The sequence below is a fragment of the Bos mutus genome, chromosome 5 (assembly GCF_027580195.1).
Source record: "Bos mutus isolate GX-2022 chromosome 5, NWIPB_WYAK_1.1, whole genome shotgun sequence".
NCBI lineage: Eukaryota > Metazoa > Chordata > Mammalia > Artiodactyla > Bovidae > Bos > Bos mutus.
In genome coordinates, this window is record NC_091621.1 from 34,823,922 (window position 1) to 34,840,663 (window position 16,742).

The 16,742-nt window shown below is 39.1% G+C and overlaps 1 long non-coding RNA gene across 1 annotated transcript; it reads left to right on the forward strand.

Annotated features, from left to right (window-relative positions):
- Positions 1-5,958: 5,958 nt before the first annotated feature.
- Positions 5,959-16,515, forward strand: LOC138987817 (uncharacterized). The gene is made up of 3 exons (XR_011464111.1): positions 5,959-6,018; positions 7,871-7,943; positions 12,186-16,515. It is a non-coding gene; the product is annotated as an uncharacterized lncRNA (long non-coding RNA).
- Positions 16,516-16,742: the final 227 nt, after the last annotated feature.

Consider the following 16,742-nt stretch of genomic DNA (forward strand, 5'->3'; position numbering starts at 1 on the left):
AAGAGTTCCATGAACACACTCTGGAGTATGGCATTGAAGACCCCAGACTGGGTTGAATTCTTGTTTCACATACTAGCTGTGTGACCTTGCACATTGGAGCCTCAGTTTCTTCATCTGCAAAATGTAGAAATAATGGTGGCTCAAAAGGTTCTGATGTGAACTGAATTTATTCACCTAAAAGTAATATATCATTGCCCTTTGTCTGCATTCTGACATTTTCAGTTCCCCCATTTAATGAATTTATTCGATCTATAAAATAATTCCTTGAAGAACTAGAAAAATTTGGAAAAAAAAAAAAAAAAAAAAGAAAGCTGCCTAGTCAAAAGTAAAACAGAGCAAAGGTCTTTTGGACAAGTGAATTTTCCAGAGTAAAAGGTAATGAATTAGCCATCTTGAGAAAGATGTGCCATAGAATTGATAAAGACTCTGTCATATTTATTCTCCTAGGAAAAGATAGAATGCTATTAAAATGGTTTTGCAACTCTTAGTCATTTTGTCTCTATAGTTATAGCATTTCACAATGTAACCAACACCTGACTAATTCATGAGTCCAGAAATTAGCATACATCAGTAGTCAAGAGACATGAAACTGCTATAGAAATAGAATCTTGCTTGAAAAATTATCAGGGAAACATAGGTTTCTGAAAAAACACTTGATCCCATTGATTTCTATTTTTGCATTTCGTGTGTATATGACTTCTGTATTTACTTATTTATTTTTTTCCCAGAAAAATTCAGCATCAAAGTCATTCCTGGAGGCCATGTAGAAAAATGTGAAAACCAAGGTGAATAAGAATAAACAAAAGCCATGTGTATCGAGCAAGCTATTTGAGACATGCTTAGGAGATGCTGTCTTTGGAAGTTTCTAAAGGCAGAGCTAAGTGACCCAAATATCATCATTTCTGAAAACTAGAACTATATATATATATTTATATATAAAGATGCTCTCACTATTCCTGAGAACCATTTTCCTCTCTTATTCTCTCTTCCTTAAGGATACTTCAAGATAAAAGGGAACAATGGTGACTTTGATTTTTTTTTTCTTTTGTGTTAGTGCCAGGCTCCTCCCCTCCCCTTTGGCACTTCTGGAGTCAGCAGAAGCCTTTCAGAGCCCTCCCTGAGCTGGGGCCTTCCAGTTTGCAGAGGCCAGAGTTCTGGCAAGAATCCAGTTCTTATCACTCAAACTCACTGTTGTTTCTTCGCTGGAGTGGGTAGGAAAAGGCAGACAATTTCATGCATTGCTTGCATCCAGAAGAAGTCTTTATTTTGAATCTGTTCAAATAATATCTTTTTCAACATTTTCTATCTATAAAACTTAATGCAAATTTTGAAAAGGCATTTCAGCAGAAACCAGATTTCCTGACAGTTGCTTTCTATAATTCATTGGCTGGCTGTGAAGAAGCCTTTCATCCAACATAAAATGGCTTTCATTAAAATCTTTGTACCAAAGATAAAATAAAGAAAAATCTATTTATGAGGCCCAAACAAAATCTATTTTTACCATCTTATTTTGGCAAAAGGTTTCAGTCATACAAAATTATGGTATAAAGTAAGAGAACAAATAACTGTTTCTAGCACTTAGTTAAGAAACGAAACATTATAAAAGGAGTGGAAACATCCTCTGTGCCTTCTCCACTTTTACACCTAACCCACAGATAATGATAGTCCAAAACTCAATGCTGATCGTTTCTACTGTGACTTTATATTTTAGCATGCTAAACCTTCAGAACAAATTTAGCAACCTAAGTCAACGCACATGGAAGAGTAGAATAAAAATACATGGAAACTATGTATATGGCTAAAAAATAGAGAACTTTACAGTCTCTCCACTTTAAAATTTCATGATTCTATAAAATGTGGGAAATACAGTGAATCAGCCAATTTGTTAACACAAAAGCAAATGACAAGTTTGAAATCCAATCCAAGCTTGCCATTCCTTTAAGTAATTTGCATTTATTCATTGCAGTTTTATTTGATTGAGTATATTATTATTACTCTATTATTACAATTACCCTTGGAAGTTTTAAAAATGAAAAAAAAAAAGATTCCTATTCCTAAGGATATGACTTGATTTCTTCCCATCCATCTTTCTATTGATATATACTTATAAGACAGACCCTGTGAGACTGTGAATTTCAATTTGCACTGTAATTCAGCCACGTGGGGGATTAAACTTTGAGTTTGAGTTTTGGTTCTGAGGCTTCAGAAACAGTGGCAGTGCCGAGGCAACAGTTTTCCTTGGGTTTCTCCACCAGCTTCGCCCTTTATGGGTCCACTCTGGTAGCTGGGCAGCCTAGAGCCCCAGATTTACCTGCAGACTCCAGCTTGGCCACCTGCACCTTGCTTCAGGAGAGCTAATGAGTGGGTTTCCTCTGATGCATCAACTCCCCCTGCTGAGAAACATAATTATTACTTAGCCAAGAAGACATAAATCTAAGAGTTATATAGTCCCTTCCCCAGACCTGGAGTTGGGAGTTAATAGGCTTGTGTTCATGATTTTCTTTGTCCATGCTCTGCAGTGCACTGAGTGGCAAACCAACCAGTGTATTTTTTAATTTTCACTAAAATACTAATATTATCTGGTTGCAATTTCTTGTTCACTTGAAACCTTATGTACTATAATTATCTGATTATGTGATAATATATGATGTTTAAATAACTGTCTTGCAGTAGCATGCCAGGGCCAACCAATGTCCTCTTGACTAACGAGCACAGGGTCACTGATGCCTTTAAGTCCAGCTTTATCAGAGCAGTAGTTCCTGAGATTCCCACTGTTATGTGAATGTCTGTTCTCTGGAGCTAATTCTGGTGGCAGTAACTGTTGGTTGGGATTCAACTGGGGAAGCAGAAGCAATATAAGTATTATGAAACAGGGACTAGAATTTAGTCTATGTTTTGTAGGAGAAGCTGGAGACATAGAGTCTGGAAAGGGGAGTTGGAAGATCAGAGAGTATTTTTGTTAAGCAGCTCTCCTAAAGCCAGGTTCATTCACTGCTAGGAGTGAACACACAGGAGAGCTGGTGGGAAGAATAGGGAAGACTCTTCATATGGGGATGGACCTGCAGTCTCCAGCATCATCAGACCAGCTCTCAGCAGGAAGAGCTGGATCTGGAGTGGGAGAAAGGGACCACAAGCTGGACCCCACAGCACCTGTGCATCGTCTCTTACTGCATCCAACCACCGACTCTCAGAGAGTAATCACCCCTGTGTCATTTCTGACCCTTGTATCTTGCCAGTTTCTCTTTTGGCCAGTTCCCACCTAGAACCCCGTAGGAAAGAAGGTTCTGGGAAACAAAGTTCTAGCTTTGCCAAGCTGATGCAAAACAAAACCACCACACCTTCTTGTTCTTGGCCCCATTTGCTGACTTGGAATCTATCTTTAGACTTAGATTTTCTCATTCATTCTTGCTCAGACTTGTCTACTACTTTTTTTCCCCCTACTGTTGTTATTATGCTACTAAGAGTATTAGATCTACTCTTTGTCCATACCAAGTATCTGAATTTGGTATGTCCTTATCTTTGATTTCACCAAAAATATTGGGCTTTCTTATTTTAATGCATATTTTCTGAGTATCTAACTTCAGTCTCTAGGATACTTGGCTTTCTTATTTTATCTACATTTTCCCAGCAGTCTTTAGAACATTTATTATATTTGTGGCCACCAGCATCTCTTGAATGTTATGAGTTCTTCCATCATAAAACATAAGCTGCATCTCATTTTCCTGCCTCCAGTGATCCAAGTTCTGCAAATCAAGCTCACCTTCATGGCCTCAGATTGGTATTAACTTTCTGGATGCAGCGATAGCAGAACTTTCTGTGGGTGTGTTCTGTTCTGAGAGGTGTGCTGCCTGTCCCCACAATATCTCACACCCACGAGCATCCTGATACTTAGATAATTTTTGCATGCAGAGTCTCCAAGATGATTTTCTAGGCCTCTCAGAGGCTCCTATAAACTTCCTATGTCCTAATGTTCTTTAGTACAGCACTTCTCAAGCTTTAATATACTTAAGAAGTAAGTCTAGAATAGGACCTGGGATTTTATGTTTCTAGTAAGCTCTTACTGGTGGCAAAGTTTGTGGTCTTGTGAACTAGCTGATACAGGCCAAAACTACTTTTAACTTTACTACTTTCTGCCATCAGTGATGAGGCCAGAGTAGTGGGGAATAAATAAGAACTCTAACTGTATTAGTGGTGAAAGATCCAGCTGGAAATCTGGAGAACACTGGTGTTCCTAGGATTTTAGGGTGGTGAACCTCCTGCTGTAAATAGAAGTGTGACCATTATTTCTTTCTACCTTTAGGGAAGAGGGCCTTCTTACAACATTTTACTTATTATTTCATAAGCTTCTAAGTATGATTGGCAATGCTGGATGATCTCATGACTTCAGGCAATATCTATACACTGTTGATCCTTACTTTTCTTTGTCCATTCGAGAACTTATCCCTGACCCATGAACTTAACATATCTAACCATCAACTCAACATTTTCACTTGGAAGTCTCATTTTACACTTAACACAACCCAACTTGATCTCTGGCTTCAAAGTCACTGGAGACAATGACTGCAGCCATTAAACCAACGGATGCTTGCTCCTTGGAAGGAAAGCTATGACAGACCTAGACAGTGTATTAAAAAGAAGAGATATCACTTTACCAACAGAAGTCCACATAGTGAAAGCCATGGTTTTTCTAGTAGTCACATATGGATGTGAGAGCTGGACCAATAAAGAAGGCTGAAAGCCAAAGAATTGATGCTTTTGAACTGTGGTGCTGGAGAAGACTCTTGAGAGAGTCCCTTGGACAGCAGGGAGATCAAACCAGTCAATCCTAAAGGAAATCGACCCTGAAGATTCATTGGAAGGCTTGATGCTGAAGCTTTAGCTTCAATACTTTGGCCACTTTAGGTGAAGAGTTGACTCATTAGAAAAGACCCTGATGCTGGGGAAGATTGAAGGTAAAAGAAGAAGAGGAAAGCAGAGGATGTGATGGTTAGATAGCATCCCTGACTCAATGGATATGAATTTGAGCAAATTCCAGGGGATAGTGGAGGACAGAGGAGCCTGGCATGCTGCAGTCCATAGGTCACAAAGAGTTGGACATGACCTAGTGACTGAATAACAGCAAATCTGATCTCATGATGTTTTCCCCAAACCTTCTCCACTCATAATCTTTCTCATCTCAGTCAATGGTAACTGTATCATTTGAGTTGCTTATGTCCAAACTCTAGAAATGTTCAGGTTCCTCTTATTGTAAATAGTATATAATATATCAGCAAGTTCTCTGCAAAACCCAATTCTTAGCACCTACATGATTCTCACTCTTGTGTAAACCATCATTTCTCACCTGGAGTGTAAGAGTTCCAGTGCTCCTCTCCTTTCCCTGCCTGTCTGCTTGTAGCACAGAAGTTGAAGTTTTACTGATAACACAATTCATGTCACTCCTTTGCTCATAATATACCAGCTACTCTTCTTTTCTTTCAGAATAAAAACCAAACTCCTTACCATGGCCAGCAAGGCCCTAAACAACTTGGCCCTTTTCCAATGTTTGACTGTATCTTTTACAGTTTGACCCTTTACTTTTAGCCAGATTGGCCTTGCTCTCAAACAAACCAGTCACAGACCTACCTCAAGGCCTTTGCACTGGTTAGTCTCTCTGCCTGGAATGTTTTCCCCAGATAGTCACATAATTTGTTCCTGCACTACCTTCAGGTTTTACTGAAAGTCCCACTTTCTCAGTGAGACCTTTGCTGGCCATACTGAAATTCAGTCCTCTCTCCTGACTTTTCTTGTACGTCTTCTCTACTTTAGGTTTTCCCCCTGATCTTACTACCATTGACCATGCGCATACCTTGTCTTGTATATTATCAGTTTTTCTTATAAGAGTGTAAGTTCCATTAAAGAGAGGTTATGCTTTCTTTTTTTTTTTTTCCATTGCTCTTTATACAGTGCCTAGAAATGTGCCTGGCATGTAGTAGGTGATCACCGAGAATTTGTTGGATGAATGAATTAATGGGAGAGGAGGTAAGTTGGTTTGAAGACTACCAGTTGACAAGAAGTTCATTTTGGCCTTTTGGGTAGATATAGGCATAAAATAGGAGGATTCAGGTGCAGTTAGATAAGATGACACTATATGGGAACAATTCTTTGTAGTAATGTTTATTTAGTACTAGGAAATATGGTATACTAGATGTACAGAACTTAGTCTTTGCTCCTAAAAATATAGAAATCAAATTAAGAAAGAAAATATTTCTGAAAACAGATGTAATACAAGCTGAGTGTTGGTAGGTGCTATAATCAAGTAACTTTTTCAAGGTTCACATAGATATACTGTGGTGGAATGGTCACTTTTAAAGCCTTACAAAAATGAGATGATACCTGTAATCATACAACCCAATGCTAAGTAAATGGTAACCATTATAAATAATAGCAAGTCTTCATAATAATGCCATTAGAAGTAGGAGAGGAGCTGAATGAAAGAGTGCTTGTCTCAGAATTGGCATTAAACTACCATAATTTTTCTGATTAGTTAAGCAGGACTGCTTATTATGTAAAATTGCAAAATTGAGCAAGGTCAAAATATCAAATGAGGAAATTGAAACTCACTGATAATCCTACCATCCAGAGCTAACCAATTTTGATGCATATAAATGAGATCATAAGGCATATTCTCTCTTGTATTTTTTTACTTATTTGGAAAATTTCTCTTTTTCAAGTAAACATCTTTTAAAAATAATTTTAAGTGCCTAAAATGTTTCCTTTTATGAATTTTATATAATCTTAACAATTATTCTCTAATTGGATATTTATGCCACTCCTTTTTTCAAAATCATAAGTAATAATGTCCAATTTTTTATTATTTCCCTAGGATGGATACCACAAAATTATAATCTTAGTCAAAGGTTTGATTGTGTTTAAAGAAAAACAAAACCCCAAACTGCTGTATAGTACATATCTTCTAAAAAATACCAATTTACTTAGTATGTGAAGGCATAAATCAATAGAGATAGATATTTTCACCAGCTACATAATTAGAAAAATGTACTTTTCCCATGTTGTAATACAAACCCTTTAATTCTGTGTTACCTGTTGACTTGGTGAGTATTGAACTCCCTTGGCTCCAACCAGCCATTTCACTGTTGTTAGGAAGAACTTGGAGGTGAAACATTTGGATACCTGGGAGTGTAGTTCTGCTTTGCCCATCTAGTTTGTACTTATCACTGGAAGGGATGTTCTTACATGACATAAGAATGTTTAAAATGTTGCCTCTGAATCCATGCTGGATTCTGCTGGTGAACTGTTTAAGAGAGGTGAGGGAAGAGAGCATTGCACATCAACCCCACCCCCACCCCAAGCACTGACTCTGGCAGCAAGCAAGTCTGGGAAACCTCATGATGCCAAAGTCAGCTCTTGTACAATGGTGGAAATGTCTTCGCAACTTCAAAGCATTAGCCAACATTAACTCATTCACCTTCATGCCATCCCTGTGAGGCAGGCACTGCTAGTTAGGAAAAAACTAGCTAATGACTATAAGATTCCTTTAAAATAAAAATGCTATCTAACTGCTGAATGCCAAATCATAAAAAGCAGATAAGTATTATTGTGCCAGTTTTATAGACTGGGGAAGTAGGTCATGGGTATTAAGTATTAAGTAACTGCCCACTGGGGACAGTGTAACTAAGGGTAAAGGAGAATTCATAATTAGAACTCAGACATCCTCCAGTCTGAGAGGCTCTGCTCAGAGATTTGTACCAGGCCTCTTGGCAATGGTATTATGCACTGGGACCTATTAGGACCTGGGAACTGCTAGTACAGATCAGCTGCTTGAAAGCAAAGGATTCATAGCTTGTACTAAAATGCTTCTTATTTTTGGCAGTAAAAAACCTAGCTACAATTGAAGCCAGAGATGGGTCATGGCAGAGTTCCTTCCTTTGAGCTTCTATTGAATGGTAAATATGCTAATATAATAGCATCTCTATCTCCTAATAGTTATTTCTTTGACGTACATGTCTTTCACTAAAGACATCTCTGAGATCATGAATTGCAGCTCATTTTTTTTTTTTTTGTATCCTTGGTGCCTGGCTCAGTTCATGGTTGTTTAGTCACTAAATTCTGTCTGACTCTTTTGTGATTCCTGGATTGTAGCCCACTAGGATCCTCTGTCCATGGGATGTCCAAGGCAAGAATACTGGAGTTGGTTGCCATTTCCTTCTTCAGGGGATATTCCCTACCCAGGGATCAAATCCACATCTCCTGCATTTGTGAGTCAGATTCTTTACCACTGAGCCACCAGGGAAGCCCCTTAGTTCATGGCATCTTGAATGAAATAAAATTTCATTGAATGTACAAAAAAAAAGAGAAGAATTAGAAATATGGCAGCATCATAATCTCATACAACAAATATACCTGCTAAAAAAAGTACTTCAAGGATTCTTAACAAACATTCATATAAGAATCAATTGTAAATCTTTTGAAAAAAATATGTAGTACCTATGACAATCCAGCCTTGTAATTTATAATCTCTAAGATCTTTTTGATGAGACTCTAAGATTAATCCTGATATTCACTACTGGTAGAGAATATGTAATCTGTTTCCTTGAAAATCCTTCAGTATCCTCTTATCACCTTACTACTGAATGACATAGAAGTCCCTTTTACATGATACACTTAATTTAGTGAACAGTATGAAAAGGCAAAAAGATAGAACCCTAAAAGATGGAATCCCCAGGTCAATAGGTGCCCAATATGCTACTGGAGACCAGTGGAGAAATAACTCCAGAAAGACTGAACAGACAGAGCCAAAGCAAAATCAACACCCACTTGTGGATGTGACTGGTGATGGAAGTAAAGTCTGATGTGGTAAAGAGCAGTATTGCCTAGGAACCTGAAATGTTAGGTCCATTAATCAAGGTAAACTGTAAGTGGTCAACAGGAGATGGCAAGCTTGAACATTGACATTTTAGGAATCAGTGAAATAAAATGGACTGGAATGGGTGAATTCAACTCAGAAGACCATTATATCTACTACTGTGGGCAAGAATCCCTTAGAAAAAATGGAGTCACCATCATAGTCAAAAAGAATCCGATGCAGTACTTGGATGCAATCTCAGAAACAACAATGATCTCTGTTTGTTTCCAAGGCAAACCAGGCAATATCATGGTAATCCAAGTCTATGCTCTGACCAGTAACGCTGAAGAAGCTGAAGTTGAACGGTTCTATGAAGACCTACAAAGATATCCTTTTCGTTATAGGGGACTGGAATGCAAAAGTAGGATCAAGAAACACCTGGAGTAACAGGCAAATTTGGCCTTGGAGTACAGAATGAAATAGGGCAAAGCCTAATAGAGTTTTGCCAAGAGAAATCACTGGTCATAGCAAACTCCCTCTTCCAACAACACAAGAGAAGACTCTACACATGGACATCACCAGATGGTCAACACTGAAACCAGATTGATTTTATCTTTGCAGCCAAAGGTGGAGAAGCTCTATACAGTCAGCAAAAATAAGACCAGGAGCTGACTGTGGCTCAGATCATGAACTCCTTATTGCCACATTCAGACTTAAATTGAAGAAAGTAGGGAAAACCACTAGACCATTCAGGTATGACCTAAATCAAATTCCTTATGATTATACAGTGGAAGTGAGAAATAGATTCAAGGGATTATATCTGATAGAGTGCCTGATGAACTATGGACCGAGGTTCATGACATTGTACAAGGTGCAGTGATTAAGACCATCAGCAAGAAAAAGAAATGCAAAAATGCGAAATGGTTGTCTGAGGAGGCCTTACAAATAGCTGAGAAAAGTAAAGAAGCAAAAAGCAAAGGAGAAACGGAAAGATACACCCGTTTGAATGCAGAGTTTCAAAGAATAGCAAAGAGAAATAAGAAAGACTTCCTCAGCGATCAATGCAAAGAAATAGAGGAAAACAATAGAATGGGAAAGATTAAAGATCTCTTCAAGAAAATTAGAGATACCAAGGTAATATTTCATGCAAAGATAGGACAATAAAGAATAGAAATGGTATAGACCTAACAGAAGCAAAAGATATTAAGAAGAGATGGCAAGAATACATAGAAGAACTGTATAAAAAAGATCTTCATGACCCAGATAATCATGATGGTGTGATAACACGCTTAGAGCCAGACATCCTGGAATGTGAAGTCAAGTGGGCCTTAGGAAGCATCACTATGAACAAAGTTAGTAGAGATGATTAAATTCCAATTGAGCTATTTCAAATCCTAGAAGATGATGCTGTGAAAGTGCTTCACTCAATATGCCAGCAAATTTGGAAAACTCAGCAGTGACCACAGGACTGGAAAAGGTCAGTTTTTGTTCCAGTTCCAAAGAAAGGCAATTCCAAAGAACGCTCAAATTACTGAAAAATTGTACTCATCTCACATGCTAGTAAAGTAATGCTCAAAAGTCTGTAAGCCAGGCATCAATAGTACATGATCCATGAACTTCCAGATGTTCAAGCTGGATTTAGAAAAGGCAGAGGAACCAGAGATCAAATTGCCAGTATCCATTGGATCATCAAAAAAGTAAGAGAGTTCCAGAAAAAACATCTAATTCTGCTTTATTGACTATGCCAAAGACTTTGACTGTGTGGATCACAACAAACTGTGGAAAATTCTTCAAGAGATGGGAATACCAGACCACCTGATGTGCCTCTTGAGAAACCTCTATGCAGGTCAGGAAGCAACAGTTAGAACATGGAACAACAGACTGGTTCCAAATCGGGAAAAGCGTATGTCAAGGCTATATTGTCACGCTGCTTATTTAACTTACATGCAGAGTTCATCATGAGAAACGCTGGGCTGGATGAAGCACAAACTGGAATCAGATTGCCGGGAGAAATATCAATAATCTCCGATATGCAGATGACACCACCCTTATGGCAAAAAATGAAGAAGAACTAAAGAGCCTCTTGATGAAAGTGAAAGATGAGAGTGAAAAAGTTGGCTTAAAACTCAACATTCAGAAAACTAAGATTAGGGCATCCAGTCCCATCACCTCATGGAAAATAGATGGGAAAACAATGGAAACAGTGAAAGACTATTTTGGGGGACTCCAAAATCACTGCAGATGGCAATTGCAGCCATGAAATTAAAAGATGCTTACTCCTTAGAAGAAAATTATGACCAACCTAGATAGCATGTTAAAAAGCAGAGACATTACTTTGCCAAGAAAGGTCCGTCTAGTCCAAGCTATGGATTTTCCAGTAGTCATGTATGGATGTGAGAGCTGGACTATGAAGAAAGCTGAGCACTGAAGAATTGATGCTTTTGAACTGTGGTGTTGGAGAAGACTCTTGAGAGTCTCTTGGCCTGTAAGGAGATTCAACCAGTCCATCCTAAAGGAAATCAGTCCTGAATATTCATTGGAAGTACTGATGCTGAGGCTGAAACTCCAATACTTTGGCTACCTGATGCAAAGAACTGACTCATTTGAAAAGACCCTGATTCTGGGAAAGATTGAGGGGAGGAGGAGAAGGGAACGACAGAAGATGAGATGGTTGGATGACATCACTGGCTCAATGGACATAAGTTTGAGTAAGCTCTGTAAGTTGGTGATGTACAGGGAAGCCTGTAGTGCTGCAGTCCATGGAGTCGCAAAGAGTCAGACATGACTGAGTGAACTGAACTCAACTGAGAGATATTGATAGAAATAGAAGAGAAATCACATGGTTTTAAACTTTATATTTCAGGCACTGTCCTTGTTGCTTGCGTAAGTGATCTTAGTCTTCACAATGACTGGGCAGTGCAGGTGTGATTGCACTGATTTTCTTTATTTAAAGATGGGGAAATTGGACCTTCATTTTTCAAGTTGAAGAAGGAGATCACAACCCACTCCAGTATTCTTTTTTTTTGGGGGGGGGGAACACCCACAACACCTAACAAGATATGATAAAGGCAAGGCTTTCCATAAATTTAAAGTGTTTATCTTCCAATACCCTCTTTGCTTCTCTCTGTTTGATTATTTTCTCCATTTCAAAATCAAAGCCAATAGGCATGGTGGGTGGCTTCTCTGGCAATTTCTTAGGCAAAATGCATCCACTATAAAGAATTCAAGAATCCAGTTTCCATGCTTTAAATTTGTAGAGCCCCGCATCTATAGGATTACATTTCTTGAATTTTGCATTCTTTTCCAACACCTCTTGCTGCATTTTCTGACTCTTGCTTCTCAGCACTTTTTAGGATCTTCTGTGTATGGGAAGAAGAACCCAAATCAAGTTCAAGGGAAGATGTGATGTTCACTGCCCTTGTAGGAGTCCACATTTATGAAGAAGCACTGTGGGAAGAATCTATTCGTAGCCACCACGTCTTGGGTCCTCTGGATGACCTACATTTTCCACATGGAGCTCTTTCCCTCCTGAATCCTCCTGCCTTTGTTTGGAAGAAGAGAACTCAAAACCACCCAAGAGGGTGAGGATGAGGAGCAGTTAGGAATGATAAGAGCTCAACAACTGTCCCATGATGGAAAACCTTTTAAGCCCAAAATCCCACTGAGGAGAGCTGTGGAAATAGGCCATTTCTCTTTTGATTCAAAAAAGTCACTTACAGAAGGAGAAGAAAATAAAACAACTACAGAAAGTGGAGGTACCCAAGTTCTAGGCTCTTCCTTTGTCTCATTTTACCACCATTAACCTGAAGGAGAAGAAGATGAAGAACACAACTCAGGCTAAGCCCTCTGCTTGGAGCCTGGCAGAAGAGGTGCCTGAAGGTGCAGACTTGGGTTCTCTCCATGCCCCGGTGACAAAGAAGGTTCCCTCCTGGTGTGATGGAAAGAGCAGCTCTGGTTCCTGGATGGTGTCTGCAGCCAAGTCTAATGGTGGAGTCAACTGGAGAACTTGTGTGGTACCCACACAGTGAAGGGCCGCTCACTTACAGTAATTTGTGTTGCTTCCATCCTCCTCCTCTTTTTTATATATAAGTCAGAATATATGGTTGATTTAGTTTGTAATTTATTCACTTAAGGGTTCCTCTGGTGGATCAGAGGGTAAAGCGTCTGCCTACAATGTGGGAGACCCGGGTTCGATCCCTGGGAGGGGAAGATCCCCTGGAGAAGGAAATGGCAACACACTCCAGTACTCTTGCCTGGAAAATCCCATGGAGGGAGAAGCCTGGTAGACTACAGTCCATGGGGTTGCAAAGAGTTGGACATGACTGAGCAACTTCACTTTCACTTTCTTTCCAGTCTTCTTGCTTGGAGAATTTCATGGACAGAGGAGCCTAGCGGGCTGCAGTCCCTGGGTCACAAATGTCAGACATGACTGAGAGACTAAGCACACACACACATTTCAATTTGTTGCCAAAATATTGGCTCTCTGTGCACTGATGCTAAACAGAAATATGGAGACAGAGTTATGGAAAAGGAAAGAGTGGCTTTATTTCTTTGCCAGGCAAAAGGGGAACACAGTAGGCCAAGTTTCAAGAACTTGACCCCCTCCCTGGGGGATAGATAGGCAGAAGGGGGGAGGTATGGATAAGGATCAAGGCAGTAACAGTTGCTGACAAGATTAGGGTGTGTCAGTCAGTCAGTTGAGTTGCTCAGTCGTGTCCGACTCTTTGCGACCCCATGAACTGCAACCCACCAGGCCTTCCTGTCCATCACTTTGATGGTTAAGTGCATCAAGGTCTTGCTCAAGGTGAGTTGTTTGCTATCTCTAGGAATCAGCTGACCTTTGTAGGGTCAGTTCCTCCCCAAGTCCATAAACCACCAAGATGTCAAAGCATTATAAAATATATAAACATTTTAAAAATACGATTAATACACCCTCTGTTTTTTAATTAATACACCAGAATATAGTCAAGTAGGGAATAGACTCAATCCAGTTCCCATTTAAAACCTATAGCAGCAAGGAGAAATGAAGCTGTAGAAATAGCTTTAGGATATGCATAGCAGATATCAAGGCAAACACCTTTTTAGAATTACTTTTCTTTCAAGAATATTTTAAAATATGAATTATGATTAAGTTCCCAAAGATTTACAATTGTATTTCATTACAGTTCAGTTCAGTTTCTCAGTCATGTCTGACTCTTTGCCACCCCGTGGAAGGCAGCATGCCAGGCTTCCCTGTCCATCACCAATTTCCGGAACTTACTCAAACTCAGTCCATTGAGTCAGTGATACCATTCAATTATCTCATCCTCTGTCATCTCCTTCTTCTCCTGCCTTCAATCTTTCCCAGCATTAAGGTCTTTTCAAATGAGTCAGTTCTTCGCATCAGGTGGCCAAAGTATTGGAGTTTCAGCTTCAGCATCAGTACTTCCCATGAATATTCAAGACTGATTTCCTTTAGGATGGACTAGTTGGATCTCCTTACAGTTCAAGGGACTCTCAAGAGTCTTCTCCAACACCACAGTTCAAAAGCATCAATTCTTCAGTGCTCAGCTTTCTTTATAGTCCAATTCTCACATCCAAACATGACAACTGGAAAACCTATAGCTTTGAATAGATGGACCTTTCTTGGCAAAGTAATGTCTCTGCTTTTTAACATGCTGTCTAGGTTGGTCATAATTTTCTTCTAAGGAGTAAGCATCTTTTAATTTCATGGCTGCAGTCACAATCTGCAGTGATTTTGGAGCCCAAATAAATAAAGTCAGCCACTGTTTCCACTGTTTCCCCATCTATTTGCCATGAAGTGATGGGACTGGATACCATGATCTTAGTTTTCTGAATGTTGCACTTTAACCCAACTTTTTCACTCTCCTCTTTCACTTTCATCAAGAAGCTCTTTATTTCTTCTTCACTTTCTGCCATAAGGGTGGTGTCATCTGCATATCTGAGGTTATTGAAATTTATCCCAGGAATCATGATTCCAGTTTGTGCTTCATCCAGCCCAGCATTTCTCATGATGAACTCTGCATGTAAGTTAAATAAGGAGGGTGGTGGTATACAGCTTGATGTACTCCTTTCCCAATTTGGAACCAGTCTGTTGTGCCATGTCCAGTTCTAACAATTGCTTCTTGACCTGCATACAGATTTCTCAGGAGGCAGGTCAGGTGGTCTGGTATTCCCATGTCTTGAAGAAATTTCCACAGTTTGTTGTGACCCACACAGTCAAAGGCTTTGGCATAGTCAATGAAGCAGAAGCATATTTTTTTCTGGAACTCACTGCTTTTTTGATGATCCAATGGATGTTGGCAATTTTATCTCTGGTTCCCTTGCCTTTTATAAATCCAGCTTGAACATTTGGAAGTTCATGGATCATGTACTATTGAAGCCTGGCTAGGAGAATTTTGAGCATTACTTTGTTAGCGTGAGAGATGAGTGAAATTGTGTGGTTGTTTGAGCATTCTTTGGTATTGCCTTTCTTCAGAATTAGAACAAAAACTGACCTTTTCCAGTCCTGGCTGCTGCTGAGTTTTCCAAATTTGCTGGCATATTGAGTGAAGCACTTTCACAGCATCATTTTTAAGGATCTGGAATAGCTCCACTGGAATTCCATCACCTCCACTGACTTTGTTCTTAGTGATGCTTCCTAAGGTCCACACTTGACTCATCATTCTAAGATGTCTGGCTCTAGGTGAATGATCATACCATCATGGTTATCTGGGTCATGAAGATCTTTTTTGTACAGTTCTTCTGTGTATTCTTGCCACCTCTTCTTAATATCTTCTACTTCTGTTAGATCCATACTATTTCTCTCCTTTATTGAGCCCATCTTTGCATGAAATATTACCTTGGTATCTTTAATTTTTTTGAAAAGATCTTTAATCTTTCCCATTCTATTGTTTTCCTCTTTCTTTGCATTGATCGCTGAGGAAGGCTTTCTTATTTCTCCTTGCTATTCTTTGAAACTCTGCATTCAAACGGGTATATCTTTCCTTTTCTCCTTTGCCTTTTGCATCTTTTCTTTTCTCAGCTATTTGTAAGGCCTCCTCAGACAACCATTTATGTTTTTGCATTTCTTTTTTTGGGAATGGTCTTGATCCCTGTCTCCTGTACAATGTCACGAACTTCAGTCCATAGTTCTTCAGGCACTCTGTCTACCAAATCTAATCCCTTCAATCTATTTCTCACTTCCACTGTATAATCATAAGGGATTTGATTTAGGTCATACCTGAATGGTCTAGTGGTTTTCCCTACTTTCTTCAATTTAAGTCTGAATTTGGCAATAAGGAGTTCATGATCTGAGCCACAGTCACTCCTGGTCTTGTTTTCACTACAGTAAAAGATGTGAAAACAAAAACAAATTAAACTAAGCCAATGATCCAATGGGAAGCAAAATAGACATAGAACCTGCAATCTTTGTCCTTAAAGATAAAAGAGATTTCCAGTCAAGTCTCTGAACTCAAAAAGTTGTTATTTACAAGAATAGGCATGCTGGTCCACGTGCTCATGACCAATAACTGTTTGGTAGCTCTGTTTTCTTAAACACATCCCCTGCCCCACCTCCCAACTCCCACTCACCTCCTCCCCCATAACAACAATGGTTTCAGGACAATTTATCATCTAGAAATAGGTTTGAGAGTAATAAGATAAGCATATAATTAAACAAAGTAGAAGGTTTTAGTCTGTTGAAAACTCTTGAATAATGTCAGCCAATGTTCAGAATGTATCTAAATGTCAGCTTCCTACTCATAAAAAAATTAATAGTGAGTAACAAGAAGCAGTTGGATCCACTGAGAAAATACAAATCATTCTGTTTTCCCTGGCAAATTAAATCATAAATATGATATACTGGTTGGAATTTTTTCTCCTTAATGCACGTTTTCATTCCAGGTCAGGAAAAATTCAT